The sequence below is a fragment of the Hemicordylus capensis genome, chromosome 1 (assembly GCF_027244095.1).
Source record: "Hemicordylus capensis ecotype Gifberg chromosome 1, rHemCap1.1.pri, whole genome shotgun sequence".
In the NCBI taxonomy this organism is placed as follows: Eukaryota; Metazoa; Chordata; class Lepidosauria; order Squamata; family Cordylidae; genus Hemicordylus; species Hemicordylus capensis.
This window is the reverse complement of record NC_069657.1, coordinates 161,945,601-161,962,427: the sequence shown is the minus strand read 5'-3', so window position 1 is coordinate 161,962,427 and position 16,827 is coordinate 161,945,601. Positions and strand designations below refer to the sequence as shown.

Here is a 16,827-nt window from a genome sequence, read left to right as displayed (position 1 = left end):
TCAGGCAATGTATGTTACAAAATTCTGTAAATAGCCAAAGGCCTGCATGGGCAATGAAGTATTTTTTTATCCTATCCTGGGGCTCCCGCAGCAGCTCTCTCCCCTGCTTTATGCCTCTAGTTTTCAGATTTTGAATGCTGCACCTGCACTGGCTCCTGATCAGAATTTCAAGTCCCTCTTTTGCAGTGATCTAGATTCAGCTCCACTCGGATTCCAACCTGAAGCCTGACAGTGAGTCAATTTGGAGCGAGGATCCAGAGGCATTAAAAGGTTGCTGCCTTGTTTTCTTTCCAATGTCTTTTAAGTTCCTGTAGAGCATTTTGTCCTCTAATTAAACAGGACCAATTCATTTATAATTTCCTAGCGTCTACTGTTTTGCTAAACATAACCAGCATCCCATAACAAAAGTGGCAATGAAAAACTGGTAGGAAATCTTGTGCAAAATATGTGGGAAAGAATATCTATCTGAACCTTTGGTCCTCAAAATACTTTTTGAACCACAGAATTGTATAGTTAGGCATTGCCTACAGGCTCCAGGAAGCTGAAACAAAGGTATGGTACATGGCGTTCCAGTTCAGCAGCACTCCAACTGTGGAGCAGTTTCCTCAGTGCTACAGATGGAAGATTGTGCAAGGAGATTGCAGCTGGGAGTTTGAAAACAATTTGCCCAGCAGAAAATACACAGTTCTTTCCATTAATGCCCTGCCCTTCTGCTCTGAAAGGTTACTCATGTCTGAACTTTCCTTTTCATAGCTGATAGTAACCACTTCAAATTGCATGCCATTGCTGCTGGAACATTAAAAACTACAGGATACAAGAGGTGAAAGGGCAAACTGAGAATCAAGTCATGCAGCATCTAAGAGCACAGAGCAGGGGTTCTCAAACTTGGATCCCCAGATATTTTGGGACCACAACTCCCATCATCCCACAATCACTCAGCCATTGCGACTGCCATTGTGGCTGGAGAAGATGAGAGTTGTAGACCAACAACACCTGGGCACCCATCTCAGCACCCCTGGCATAGAGCATGGGGACAGAGCCCATTTCTTGTCCCACGTTCTCCTAGCATTTTTGCAAGGACCGGGTCCTCACTTTGACCTTCCCTACCACTCCTCTATTACACTTCTCCTACCTCTGCTGCCACCTCACTTTCACTCTGCCCATCTAGTTTCCAGTTCCAGATGGGGAGGACTATATGTCTGGATGGAGAGAAATAATTGGAGGTGAATATAACCCTCCCCTGCTTTTGCTATGTTTTTAGTTTTTTTCTGGATTACAAACACCCTGGGTATTGCCATACATGGTGCTTTGCGGGGGTCATGTGTACAAAAGTTCAGTGGGAGTTTCTGATATAATATGCACATACAGTTCTAGGAATGAGAAAATTGAAAAAGAGGAGTACTTTGGAATTTTTTCTCCTTCTTTGCACCCTTGAGCTGCCAAAATATCAAAAGTGAAGTGACAATGCAACTGAGGAGAGAGCAGAATGTCTGATGTGCCTCCAACCCCAATCCACAGTACCCGTTTCACCATGGTAAAAGTAGGAAGCAACTTTCAGCCCAATGCAGTTCAATGACGCTTACTCTCAGGTACGTGTGCATAGCAGCCTTCATCTGTTTTCTAAACCTAAGGTTGTCAGGCAGAAATTGATGCCCAAGGGACACCCCAGAAGTAGCTTACCACCCCCTTGTGTGCAAAATGCTGTGTCTAGAGGTGCTGAGATAGAGGTATAGCAAGTACTCCATGAACAAACACCACAGAAATGCTGTTCATCACACCAGCTCTGCCTGATTACTCAGAAGTAAGCTCCACTGAGTTCCATGGAACTTACTCGCGCAGCATCAAGCATAGGTTTGCAGCCACAGTGGGCAACAGACTAGGCACACCAGCTGTCTATGTGTCGTCAGGGTTTTCCCCTCCTGATTTTTTCCTCTCTCTTTCCTCAGTGGGAATCAGAGGAAAGACCCATCTGGAAGGATCTGGCTGGCCGGCCGGCTGGCCGGCTATTTTACACACACACAGACACACACCAAGGTCTTTGCAGATGGTTGGAAAATGGGGAGTTGTTCGCAATACTAATGTTACCCAGAGGACTAAGACTACAATTTGGAGAGCTGCTCAGGAAAGCAGCAGCATCCAAATCTTCTACAGCCTGAGAGATCTGGAGGCCATTTGGCACATCCCTCTATCAAAGAGCATGTTCAGATTTTACAATCCAGTTAGCAGGCCTGAGCTCTGCAAGTGCTTTGAAAGAAACCGGGATGATTAGAACTACAAGAACTATAGCTGAGCTGTGGCGGTGGGAGGAGGGCAAATCACATGTTATTGATAAAAACTATGTGTGTGGATTTTCAATGGTTTATGGGGTCAGTACGTACAGTCAAAATCTCCCTCCACATGATGCATCCAAACTGTCCTTAGGGATGTATTCGTGTGGAGACCATAAACATGCGGGCTCAGGCTCCCACGGTTACAGCTGCAACTTTGAAGCAGCAATGTCCACAACTGCAGTGGCACATTTGCGATCGCAGGAATCACTTCTGGGAAGATGCAGCTGCTTCCAGGGGGATCAAAGTCACACATGATATGCATAATATGCAAAGGCATATACACACTGTGAGTCCCAGAACACGGTCTAAGGGCACATGATACAGCCACCTTGCTGAAGCTAAGCAGCTCTTGGTGTGGTCACATCAATGTATGCAGCCTTAAGCAGTGGGGCTGTAGCTCAGTGGTAGAGCATCTGCTTTGCATGCAGAAGGTCCCAGGTTCAATCCCTGGCATCTCCAGGTAGGGCTGAGAAAGACTCTTGCCTAAAACTAAAACCTTGGAGAGTCACGGCCAGTCAGTGTAGTCTATACACTCAGTATAAGGCAGCTTCCTCTGTTCCTGTATGAATGCGTCTCTTGAGACAGTTGAGATGCATTGCATCTAAGATTTTGAATCTGAAGTGGTTCATTAATAACCTGAGAGTGGTAAATCATGGGTTTTTCCTGAATGTATAGAACTGCCTTGAGTCTCCCCAATTCTAGAATGGGTGATACATTCTAGTTGCTGCTGTTTGCATCCTGAGAAGACTTGGCTAACCGAGCACTTAGGACACAGCAGGATAAAACCCAAACAACTTCCAGTGCTTATCACTGGGCAAGAAGCAAGTCCATGTCTACCAGTTTTGTCTACATTCCCATTTCCAACACCCCTAAATCTCATCCACATCATGACTCCTCTCCTCATTCTTAAACAACAGTAGATAGTACTAATGGCGCAGCAGGGAAATGACTTGATTAGCAAGCCAGAGGCTGCCAGTTTGAATCCCCACTGTTACGTTTCCCAGACTATGGGAAACACCTATATATCAGGCAGCAGCCCCAATATAGGAAGATGCTGAAAGGCATCATCTCATACTGCGTGGGAGGAGGTAAACCCCCTCCTGTATCTACCAAAGACAACCAGAGGGCTTTGTGGGCGCCAAGAGTTGACACCGACTCAATGGCACACTTTACCTTTTTTACCTTTACTGTAGAGAAGAGGTCATCCTTGAGGGCAGGACCTATGGCCTAGTTTGTTTCTGGTTTCATATGCTTTTGATGCCATCAGTGAAATGCCATTCACGACAACTATCCAAATAGTTTTACTTCTGCTCTCACAAATACTAGAATTCATCCAATGAACTATCCGACAGTGGATTCAGTGGATTCAAATAAAATACATTGACACACTATCTAATTCATGTACAAAATTCACTGCCACAAGATGTGGCAATGTCACTAGCTCAAATGCCTTTAAAAGGAGATTAAAAACATTCATGTAGGATGTGTCTATCAATGGCTATCAGTCATGCTGGCTATATACAGAATATCCACGTTCAGAGGCTGTACTGCCAATGAATGCTAGCTGGTGTGAAGCAAGAGCAGCAGAGGGTTATGGGTGCACTTTAAAAACACATGCACATTCTCTTATTCGATTAGCAAACAACAAATTAACAAATTATCAAATATTCAGCATTCATTGTAGTAACTGCCTCAAATCCCACTTCTCAGCTTCCTGGCTGCAACTGATTAGCCCCTGTGGGAAACAGGACGTTGGGCTAGATAGACCCACGGCCTGTCCTAGCAGGGCTCTTCTTAAATAACCCACCTCTTACTGCCCTTAAATTCATACAGCATTCTAAGTGGGATTTCCTTTATCAGAGAGTTTAAGGAAGAGGATTCTTGGGATTATATGTGTGGTGGTCTAAATGAAAGAAGATGCGAGTGAATGGCATTACTGCTTTCTTTTCTTTTAAAATCCAGAATTACAACTAGAAACAAGAGATCTGAGTGCATGTATGGGGCGGGGGGAGCTTCAGTGAATCTGGCTCCAACACTCTAACTTTGAAGAATTCTGGGTATCTCTCTGCTTTCATCAAAAGTATTTCTAACCTTGGTGGCATAAAAAGCTTGAAAGCATTCTAGCTGCTTCTAAGGGGAAAGGATTCTCACAGGAATCACTAAGGAGAACAAACATTTACCTAGTCCTGCACACTCTTGTTTCTAGCCCAGGACAAGCAGACCAAAGATCTGTCCCACTGCATGTTTTAAGCTCCTGCAGGGGCAGGCACAGAGGTATTCTTACCCCTGGACCTTGGGGCCCTGGTCCATGGCCTCCAAAGACTGGGGGGGGGGCCCTCCTGCCACCACCCCGCACCTACTCCGCTGCTTCCCCACTGCTGTCCCCTGCCATGCCAAACTGTGGCTTTTCTGTAATTTTAGCTGCTGTGGGGGTGGGGGTGGTGAGCCAAATGGCAGGGAGAGCAGCCGCTGGGCCTGTCCATCCGTCCGTGACATCACGGGCTTGTGACAATCCATAACCGCTCACCTTGCAGTTTAGTGCTCCCCGCCGCCACGGTGGGGGGAGGCCTGCTCGGCTCACCCCCCAACCTCAAACATGGAGGCTAAAATTACAGAAAAGCCACAGTTCGGAGCAGCTGGGCCTTGTGGCAGTGGGGGAGGCCTCACAACAGCGGCGGGGGGGGGGGGCTTGTGGCAGCAGTCCAGGCGCCAAAATCAGCTAGGTGTGCCATTGGCAGGGAGAACTCTTAGGAAGCAAAAAGGTGTGCAAAAGATAGACACAGGATTAACAATCAGCATGCAGTTCATGGTCCTCTATGCTGTGTTGGTTTGAAGGGGTTGGCACTCTGCCTCTTTGGCCCAATTAACAACCACACTGGAATGGAATAGATTAGGGACAAAATTAGCCCACCCTCCCAGCCATAGTGTGGACATCCCACAGGAGACCTGCTTCTCAAATTGATGGCAGTTATGCTAAAAGCGTTAAAAAACCAGAAAGGTTTATGGCTTATAATGGCCAGAGAGTTGACTTGTCCATACCACACCCATCCCTCACATCTGGCCAACTTTGGATATGTTCTGAACTGAGATTGCCTCCCAGGTTGAGGATGGGGCAAGGATGAGGCAAGGATTGGCAGTGGGCCACCACACCCCCAAAGACACCCTGGAGACCTACCCCAGAGCTTACAGGGCAGGTGGGTGGTGATGTTTGTAGCTGAATGAAGAAGAGCCACCACCAAGGCCTTTCCGTGGTGACTCTCCCCCTACCCCAACCCCCGCACCTCCCACCAGCATACATTCAATTTTGGATAAAGACCAATTGCTGAAGTTTTTCCAGGGTAAATTCCCCACTCTCAGGCCTTTCAGTGATGACTCCCTCTTACTCCCTCTCTCAGAGGGTGGGAATGAAGAGGAGTCACTGCCAAGGGCTTCTGGCTGCAGATCATGGCTGAATGGGCATTTAAAAACTGGGTCTCCGTGGTTCTAGTGTGCCACTACCTGCCCACCCATCCCTGTCCATACAAAGTCTTTTCATATGGAAATGTGGAAGGCACATGAATTAATTAAATGCTAGCCTTTTTAAAATATGTTCTTCAATTTTCATTTTTTTTCATTTACAAAGAACAATTGAAGAAGACTGGAGGTCGGGAAAGCAGGCTTGGTAAACTGGAGGACCATCCCTAAATGGATAGTAAGAACTACTTTTAAATATTAAATACATCAACCCAACACATATCAGTTTGACTGTATCTATCCCAATACTAAAAAAACCACCTTGATCATTAACATAATTTACTGTTATGTTAAACATAAAACATTTACTAATGTAAACACAGGCATGTAAACATAATGTTGAACACACATTTATTGTTTAATTGATTTTAAGAGTTTAAATGTGATTTTTATGGAGTTTTAATGTATTTTAACTTTTGTAAACCTCAGTATGCCTTATGAAAGGTGGTATAAAAATTGAATAATCAACCAACCAACCAACCAATAGTGCAACCATATGCATGTTTAATGTAAAGTATTGATGCACTGAGTTAAATTGTGCTTACTCTCATGTAAATAGGCAAATCCATACACTTTCCTCCTGGTGGCCACAACAGAAAATCACAGGGGTAGAGGGAAGAAAGAGAGAGAGAGAAGAGAGAGAGTGGGGGGACTGTTCATTCTTTACAAGGTATTAGCCAATCCTGGACTCACAATTTAGATTCTAGACTGTCCAGTTCAAAAGAGGACACATACTACCCTAGAAGTGACTTTTCCTGTGAGACAGCCCACTGGCCAGTAGACAAGACAAAAGAAATGTGCATATAATGCCATGCATATAATGACCTAAGCTACTGTTCCTCCTTCTCGCACCCTTGCCATCAGCAACAGGCCAATGGGAGTGCCCGTTCCCAATGGCTGATGGGGTAGTAGCAACTTGTATCCCACTGCCACAGACCAGTCCAAAAGTAGTTGTTGGTTGGACAGTCCTGGATGAACTCTCATAAGGGCAAGAATGGGTCCTCAGAACCAGGGCCAATTTGCCCATTTGTGGTGACAGCCATATGGCCACCTGATCACAAGTTTTCCCACACAGCCAATAATTCAATGCTCTCTGCTAGCAGGAGTGTTCCAAACCGATTGCCACTATTACCCCTTTGCTAACTATACATTAAGCCCAAAAAGCATGTAAGAAAGCCCTGATGTCACCGTTTAAAAGAACACAACTTCAGGATGACTTCCCTTGGAAGTCGCAAGGGAAGGGAATATTTAACTCTTTCTCCACATGCAGCTCCTCAATGTCCTTCGCCCTCCCTCTTTTAAAAACAAAAACAGCAGCAGGGCTATCTCAAACACCTTTGCAGCAATCTATAGCTAGCCCCTGGATAAAATTTGGTTTTGTAATGAACAAGGTTACAAAGCTAATCCCAGGAAATGTCTGCCTGAGCTTTTAAGTGCTGAAAGACCGTGCTTCTTCCAGGTTCAGTCAGAGCCGCTGCGCACTGATTAAACATGCACCTGAACAGCCCAGAAACAACAAGGTGATTTATTTAATTGCTGCCAGCTCTTCTAATGCAGGCTCCCAGCAAGTGAGAAGATACCACTGTTTTTCACGCATGCAGAACCTTGGCAGTTTTCAAATTATTTCAGGGGGCGGGGGAGATTACCTAAAAGACATCAGTATGAATAAGCACTCTGAAGATGGGAAAGCAAGCTGCCAGAAAGGTGAAAGGCATAAATTAATATAATGTACTTTCCAGTCTCATCTGCCTCATTACACTGTCCTTTATTTCAATATGAATGAAATTACTGATAAAAAGAAATCAGGCCTAGAAAGCATTTATGTGGAGTTGGTTTTTTAGCAGCACAGAATTCTGAGATATTATGTGCACGTACATGCATATAGAGAAGTGCAAATATGTTGCATGCTCAGATATGTACAGGTCTCACAACCCATGAAGCCTGGCTGCTCCCTAAAAAAATCTCCACTGCCAGAGAGGCCAAGACAACAGGCTGTTGCTTAAGGAGAAGAGAATCTCCACATTCCCAAGCATCATGGAGGCTGTTAGCTCTCCTGAGAGCCTTTGTGGCTGACTGGTGAGACCACAGCAACAAGAATAGTGGAAAGGTAGCACCTTGGACCATGCATGGGTGGAAACCAGGTGGTGAATTGTGAACAGGTTTAGTTTATGGTCTAAGTTCACAAGTTTCCACCCATGCAAGCAACCGTGACCCCCCCCCCCGCCCTCCCCTTTTTTGCCACACAAGTACCTTCAACCACATGAATGTGCTTCATATAAACAAGGCTGTAAAGAGACACAGGTTATTCCCATAATGGCAGAGGCCTGAAAAGTGCCACCACAATTCTGGCAACAGATACAGTACTGGCATTTCCATTAAGTCTATATCTCAGTTGGGATGTGAACCCTATGGATCCTGGTGGATTCCTGATGGCTCTGGGAGAGTTTCCTACTGAGAGAGTGGACGATCCTGTTGATGCCCTGGTCTCCCTTTGGTATGAAGAGAAGGGTTGGGCGACTGACATGGTTGCGCCTAGGCATCCTCTCCCAATCTGCCGAGCCCAAGCGACTCCCTGGTATACAGGTGAGTTGCGTCCAATGAAGCAGGTTGGTAGACGGCTTGAGCGTTGTTGACAGAATGAATGTGACTGAACACAGGCTAGAGCCCATATTAGGGCCTGCTCTATGGCAGTAATGGCGGCAAGGAAATCCTACTTTTTTGCCACCATCATGTCTGCTCAATGTCGTCCAGTGGAGCTTTTTTGACTCGTTGGGGCCTCCTAGGTGAGGACCCCAAAGACCATCAAAGAGAACCCTCAGCAGCCCGCTGTGACCAATTTGCATTACATTTTGCGGATAAAATCGCTCGTATCCATTCTGACTTGGATGCTAAGATTTTTGTGGCACCAGAACTTGCCCTTCATGGTTGATGAAGGCTTCTAGGGAGGGACTGGGTCCATGGGTGGCGGGGGTGGTGAATGCCTCTCTAGAGCAAGGGGTGGACCCCCCCTCGCCTGAAGGAGGCAGTCATTAGGCCGCTTCTAAAAAAAGTCCTCATTGGACCCAGATGACTTAAACAACTTTTGACCAGTTTCAAACCTCCCCTTCTTGGGCAAGGTGTTGGAGAGCAGTGTGGCGTTTCAGCTCCAGGCAGTCCTGGATGAATCTGATTACTTAGATCCTTTCCAGTCTGGCTTCTGACCTGGATATGGGGCTGAAACTGCCTTGGTCACCCTGGAGATAGAAAAAGGGAGTGTGACTCTGTTGATCCTCCTGGACCTCTCAGTTGCTTTCGATACCATCAACCATAGTATCCTTCTGAGACGTATCTTTGGGTTGGGACTTGGGGGCACGGTTATACGGTGGCTCCGCTCCTACCTGGAGGATCGTATTCAGAAAGTGGTGCTGGGGGGTGCCTGCTTCACCCCTTGGCCTTTGGGGTGCCATAGGGATCTATTCTGCCCCCCATGCTGTTTAACATTTACATGAAACCTTTGGGAAAGGTCATCTGTGGGTGTGCCATCAATATGCTGATCACACCCAGCTATACCTATCTTTAGGTATAGCTTTGCAGGGCTTGGAGGGCGTGCTGGACTGGATGGGGCAAACAAACTGAAACTTAATCCAGATAAGATGGAAGTGCTCTGGGTTGGTAGAACTGATCATTCGAGTAATTAGGTAAATCTGGTCTTGGACGGGGTCACACTTCTTCTGAAAGACAAAGTCCGCAGCTTGGAGGTGCTTCTGGATCAGATGCTGTCCTTGGAAGTAGGGATGTGCACAAAACCAGTTTGCCCTGTTCGGTTCAAATTCGAACCAGGTTCGAACCAGGAGGGGGTGGTTCGGTTTTGGTTTTGCTCGAACCTCCCCCTGGTTCGGTTCGAATTTGAACTGGTTCGAATCGGTTCTGATGCCCAAAAATTGGTAGGATGGTAGCTAGCACCCAGGGGTACCTGCCACCTAAACCCCAAAGCAATCGGACACTCGTACGATTTTTTAATGAATTTTTGAAAATTATTTCTATTTTTTTCTCATAGGATATAATGGGACTCCAACCAGCCCATTATTCCTTATTGTGGAGCACCCATGGGTGCCAACAACCATGCAAACCCCAAAGCAATCAGACACCCCTATGGTTTTTTATGAATATTTGAAATATTTTTAATTATTTTTCTCATAGGGTATAATAGGATCCGAAGCAGCCCATATCCCCTATTGTGGAGCACCAAGGGGCACAAAAGTGGTGTGGGTGGTAGACAACCAGGGGTGCCTACTATCCACAAAGTTCCAAGGCAATCGGACACTCCTCTGATTATTGGTGAATTTTAAAATTATTTTGGAATTCCTCATAGAGAATAATGAGGATTTCAGCAAAAGTATTGCTTCACGTCGGGGGGAAAGGGGTGTCCTAGAGTAGAGTGTGGTGGGTGGTAGTTCCCAAGGTGGGCAAGGAAGCTATCAGAATTATTTGAATGGAATTGGGCAAAAGGCTGGTTTTTAAGTGATTTTTGAAGTTTATGTGACTTTAAGGTTTTTCTCCATAAAGAAGCATGGAGGTGTCAGCAAATGTATAGCTTCACGTCGGGGGGAAATGGGTGTCCAAGAGCAGAGTGTGGTGGGTGGTAGTGCCCAAGGGGGGCCAGGTAGCTTTCAGAATTATCTGAAAGGAATTGGGCAAAGGGCTGATTTTTAAGTGATTTTTGAAGTTTATGTGTCTTTAAGGTTAGCAATGAGAGTGGATTCATGGTTTGTCATTGAAAATTTTATATGCTACCAAAGAATCTACAGTCAGAACACTTCAGAAACAACAAAACCCAGTACCCCATGGGTTAGCAACCCATGGAGGTGGTTGGCACCCTTGCTCTGGGCCACCCCAGCAACCCCCCAAGTGCAGTTATGGGGCTGCTGAAACCTCCATTCTTCCCTATGGAGAAAAACCTTAAAGCCACTTGTGGGGTGCTGGGGTGGCCCAGAGTGAGTGGTGGTCTAGTGCAAAGAGGGTGCCAACCACCCCCATGGGTTGCTAACCCATGGCGTACAGGGTTCTGTTGTTTCGGAAGTATTCTGAGGAAGCTGTAGTACACATTGTTGATTTAAAATGCTTACAGAAAAGAGAAAGCAAAGCATTTAAATAATAATAGGACAAACATGGGCAAGCAGATACAAATAAATATAACTCCTGTGTATTTGATGAGTTTGTCTTGATTTTTTAAAACACTCTTTTGATAAAAAGGCATAACAAAGAGAATAATGGGGAGCAGGGCACCCGTGGAGGTTGATCAGTGCTGCTGAACCCTTCCAAAAAGCTAGCCTAGATCTGTTTCCAGGAAACCCTCTTTCCACACTCTCTCTCACTTGCCATTTGCTCAGGGACACTTAGTACTGCTGCACTTAATGGACTGTAATAAAATAAACTGCCTCCTAAACTGCAAGAAGAATCATGTCATCAGCTTTGTAATGCCATTTTATTTCAGCACATGCAGCTTTCCAATGTTAAAGTACATCCTGAAATGAAGCAATACTTGAAATGGTTAAGGCAGAAGTGCATTATTAAACATCTGACTCTGAATGCCCAAATGGGAATATTGTCTCTCTAAAGCAAGACGTTTCAACAAAACAGAGCTTTCTCATGCACCCGGGTGCTCTGAGGGATTTCATCCCTTCCTGCTCTACTGCTCCTGGTCCCTTTGGGGACAGGGAGCCATTTTGTTTGTTTGTTTGTTTGTTTGTAAACCACTTTGGGAACATTTGTTGAAAAGAAGTGTGAAATTGCCAACCTCCTTGCTAAAATATATAACTTATCCCTGCAATCAGGCTCCATTCCGGAGGACTGGAAAGTAGCAAATGTAACACCGATTTTCAAAAAGAGATCCAGGAGCAATCTGGGAAATTACAGGCTGGTTAGCTTAACATCTGTTCCAGGAAAATTGATGGAAAGCATTCTCAAAGATAACATTGTTAAGCACATAGAAGAACAGGTCCTGCTGGGAGAGAACCAGCATGGCTTCTACAAAGGGAAATCTTGCCTCACAAACCTTTTGGACTTCTTCGAGAGTATCAACAAGTGTGTGGCTAAGGGTGATCCAGTTGACATAGTATACCTGAACTTCCAGAAAGCTTTTGACAAAGTTCCTCATCAAAGATGTCTGAGAAAACTTAGCAGTCATGGGATAAGGGGATAGGTAAATGTGTGGATTGCTAACTGGTTGAAAGACAGGAAACAGAGGGAAAAGATAAATGGAGAGTTTTCACAATGGAGGGAAGTAAGAAGTAGGGTCCCCCAGGGATCTGTACTGGGACCAGTGCTTTTTAATTTATTCATAAATGATCTAGAAGCAGGAGTAAGCAGCAAGGTGGCCAAATTTGCAGATGACACCAAACTCTTTCGGGTAATGAAATCTAAAATGGATTGTGAGGAGCTCCAAAACGATCTCTCCAAACTGGGGGAGTGGGCATCAAAATGGCAAATGTGGTTCAGTGTTGGCAAGTGTAAAGTAATGCACATTGAGATGAAAAACCCCAACTTCAAGTATATGCTGATGGGATCTGAGCTGTCGGTGACTGACCAGGAGAGAGATCCTGGGATTGTAGTGGACAGCTCATTGAAAGTGTCGACCCAATTTGTGGCAGCTGTGAAAAAGGCCAATTCCATGCTAGGGATCATTAGGAAGGGGATTGAAAATGAAACTGCTAATATTATCATGCCGTTATATAAAACAATGGTGTGGCCACATCTGGAGTACTGCATACAATTCTGGTCACCACATCTAAAAAAGGACATTGTAGAACTGGAAAAGGTGCAAAAGAGGACAACCAAGATGATCAGGGGCCTAGAGCACCTAGAGGCAAGGCTACAACACCTGGGGCTATTTTGTTTAGAAAAAAGATAACTATGAGGAGACATAGTAGAGGTCTATAAAATCATGCATGGTGTGGAGAAAGTGGATAGAGAGAAATTCTTCTCCCTCTCTCATAACACTAGAAACAGGGGTCATCCCATTAAATTAATTGCTAAGAAATTCAGGACCAACAAATGGAGGTACTCTTTCACACAACACATAATTAACTTGTGGAATTCTCTGCCACAAGATGTGGTGACAGCCAACAACCTGTATGGTTTTAAGAGGGTTTTGGATAACTTCATGGAGGAGAGTTCTATCAACAGCTTCTAGTCAGAGGGCTATAGGCCACCTCCAGCCTCAGAGGCAGGATGCCTCTGAGTACCAGTTGCAGGGGAGTAACAGCAAGAGGGAGGGCATGCCATCAACACCTTCCTGCAGACTTCCAGCAGCATCTGGTGGGCCACTGTGCAAAACAGGATGCTGGACTAGATGGGCCTTGGGCCTGATCCAGCAGGGCTGCTCTTATGTTTTTATTTTCAAGAATAAAATCCAAAAACCAAGAAGAAAAAATTATCAGAGTGCCTAGGAAAAAAATCTCTTATTGGCCACTGCTTTTAGAGCTATAATCCACCACCACCATCAGACACTTTTCACATCAAAAAGTATTGTTTAACAAAACATCTACTCACTGTTTGTGAACAGAACAGAATGGAATAGACGTTTTGCTGAAAATAATGTTTATAGGCCCTGAAAAAGATTATAGTTTTGAAATGCACTGAGCCAATAAAGTAACTTTTTCGAGGTAGTCCGATGGTTTTTTTCCTCCCCCCCCCCCTTCTCTCTCTCTGTCAGTTCTAGAACACTAACTGCAGCCTTTTTTCAAAGAAAAGGGCTCTAGTATTCAATTCTATGAAATGTCATGTTTTGCCTAGCAGCTCACAAGATTGCTTAGCAGTTCATAAGCAGATTCATCCAAGATTATGGCACAATCTTGGATGAACAGCAAATTAAAATGCAATTCATCACATTTTAAAAATCTCCTTTTCGTCCCAAAAGCTAATGCAATGTACACGGCTCTTCTCTGTTCCCCATCTTTGTCCAACGAGGCAACATAACATAATTCTTCCCCCTCCCCCCTCCCCTGCACACACCATCTTTTCCCTCTTATCCTGTTTGATTGGGCCTTGAGCATGTGAGTCCAGTGAACATTATGGCTGAACAGGCACTTTCATCAGGGTTTCTCTGGTGAAGTTCAACAGGTTGAGGTTTGTTGTGAGACTATTATTTGCACTACAGCAGCAGTGCAGAACTTTGGCCCTCCAGCTGTTTTTGAACTACAACTCCAATCATCCCCAGCCACAGTTGTAGTTCAACCGTTACAAGGGGGCCCAAGGTTTGCAGTTCTGCACTATAGTATTGTTTTGATTTTACGGATTACACTGAGTTGTGTTAGTGTACATTTTCCTCTATTGGTTGCCCTGAATGATTATTAAAGCTGCCTATTTACATTCAGTAAATAGAATTGGGCGGGCGGGGGGCGGGTGTTTCTAGTAGACCAGATCAGAGTCTATATACCTACAATGTTAATACTAGCTATGAGCTGGGTGTTCAGTGCTGCATGATAAGTTTTCCTAGTCCATATGCACTGGGATAATAATATTGACATGGGGCTGTTTTAGAATAACTGAGAAATTCATCTCCCAAAATTACAAGATAACCAAGGATGGACACCAGCATTAAGTATTTCCAGAAGGTCTGCAGTGTATGTTGGCTGATAAATGTTTTCTGCCTTTAGTATGTTTATTACAGTACAGTATGAGGCATCCACCCCACCCTTCCTTTCCAGTCCAAACAAAATTTTAAAAAAATCAAACCACCTGAAACCTGATTTAGCATTTCTCAAATATCTCCAATAGTTTGCCTTGTTTTAAGAAACTATGCTGTCTGTGGGTTTGGTTCTCACAATATCTGATATACACTAGTGCTGTGTTTGTTTTTATTAATGGTTCAACAACCCGATTGTCCTGTGCTGTCCAACATAGACAACACCAGGGTTTGTCGTCATCTGCCCTTCTATCAGGTAAGTAGTTAATCTGTATAGCAAAGACCTGAGACTTTACCCCCAAGTTCAAAATTTGTCCTGTGGAATCAGGCCATCGCCACATGCACACTCTGCGAACAGCCCCCTGTTCCTTGGCCAATGTTCCCCCACACAGTTGGCTTAATTGAATCACTGTCTGTACTTGAACCACAAGAAGAATACGGCCTCTCTCCAGAGATTTAATTTCTTTGCACATGTGGAATCTTAAAGGTCCTGCTCCTTTTATTCCTTCTGTGCTAAACAGAAAAAGCGAAAGTTACCCAAGTTAAGCAAAGCGGGTATTCTATAGAGGGTATCTTCTGAGAGAGGAGCTCCAAGTATGGCTACCACCCCCTGCTCACTGCATACTACCAAACCAAATGCTTGTGCTGTGGAACAGATGACAGCTTGCCAGACTGTCTGGTTCCCACCTGGAGCCTCTCATCACTTAAGAAAACCACAAGTTATTTTTCATACTGGTATATAGCTGTGAAAGTGAATGTAGTCAACTACCAGCCCCCTCCCACCCCCAGCCATCTTTGTAAGGTTACTAGATAAAGAAAACTGAAGCGGACTTATCTGCAAGGAGGACAGACTATCCTGATGGAGCATTATGAGGACATAAAGTACCCAAGTAAGGCAACTTGAGGATATGGGAAGAATCAAAGTGCTATGACACACAAAAGAAGTGGTCTCTGGGGGTGGGAGTGAGGCAGTGGAAACAGTAATTATCAGTTCAGTTTGCTTCAGTATCACATCATAATAAAGTACATGGTGGGATTCATTCATTCATTCATTTAATTTCGATACCACCCTTCCAAAAATGGCTTACACAAAGATATAACAAACAAATAAGATGGAACCCTGTCCCCGAAGGGCTCACAATCTAAAAAGAAACATAAGAGACACCAGCAACAGTCACTGGAGGTACTGTGCTGGGGGTGGATAGGGCCAGTTACTCTCCCCCTGCTAAATAAAGAGAATCACCACATTAAAAGGTGCCTCTTTGCCAAGTTAGTAGGGGTGGGTAATGTGCAGGTCAGCATTGTTGTATTATTTATTTATCATATTTTTATACTGCCTGATATGTACATATCTAGTATGTGATGACATCGTCTGCTTGGGCAGGACTCCTCCCTCACCAACAGATGTTAATGGTGCCAATGCAAGTGCCAGTAGAGTATGCAACCATGCTTCATCAGAGCAGGTTGTGACTTGGGGAAATTAGCAGAGCTATAGAAAGCTCAAGGACCACCGAGAAACATCATCCAGAGCATCCCGAGTACCACACGTGCCACTCATCATTGCAGCACTTCAGTGAGTAACCTATCCTTGAGGGGAATGCCTCATCTCATTCCTAAGGGGCCATGTCAAAGGACAAATACATGCCCTGTACTGTCACCATGACACTGCAAGTAGTCTGCCACCCTCTAGTGAGGGTGATTTTCCTCACCTAACACAAGTCCTTCCTTCTGGCTCCAGAAAAGAAGGCTTGGGCTATCTGTTTGGGTACTGAATTTGTTACTACCAAAACAAATCCCAACTCCCCTCCCCTGCACTGTCTGCACAGTTGCACTGGTTGTACAAGTGCTTTTATAACCCAGTACAAATGCAGGGACAATCCCCACACAAACCCTCTCCAAAGCTCCTTGACCTCATATGTTGCAGCCTGAGGTCAGGGACAAAGGGAGGAGCAGGTCCTAGTGACCAAATATTGTGGCTTGGCTACCAAGGTCAATCAAAGTTTGGAGAGCTCTGACTACAAGGCACCCAAATTAGTTTACTATTTCACAGTGCAATTTAACCTTATGACACCATTCACATATGGTTCTATGAGCCATTTCACACTAAATCCAATCAACTATCCATCTAGGAGAACATTCTCTCCCTTGACTGATTTTTTTTTTTTTACTACCCCTATTACCTGTGACACCTATTTATGATATTGACCTCCCTGCACATCATGACCAAGGACATTGATAGACTATTGTACCAGCACTTGGTGGGTGAGGCTGCACTTCTGTGATTGAGCTTCTATCATACCTAGCCGACCATTCAGTAGT

The 16,827-nt window shown here is 44.8% G+C and overlaps 1 protein-coding gene and 1 non-coding gene across 10 annotated transcripts in view; one reads left to right on the top strand and one right to left on the bottom strand.

Moving 5' to 3' along the window:
• Positions 1-16,827, bottom strand: part of KALRN (kalirin RhoGEF kinase) — a 920,107-nt gene that overhangs the window by 437,170 nt on the left and 466,110 nt on the right. The window lies entirely within an intron of this gene.
• TRNAA-UGC (transfer RNA alanine (anticodon UGC)) lies at positions 2,718-2,789 on the top strand. Its single transcript has one exon. It is a non-coding gene; the product is annotated as a tRNA-Ala (tRNA).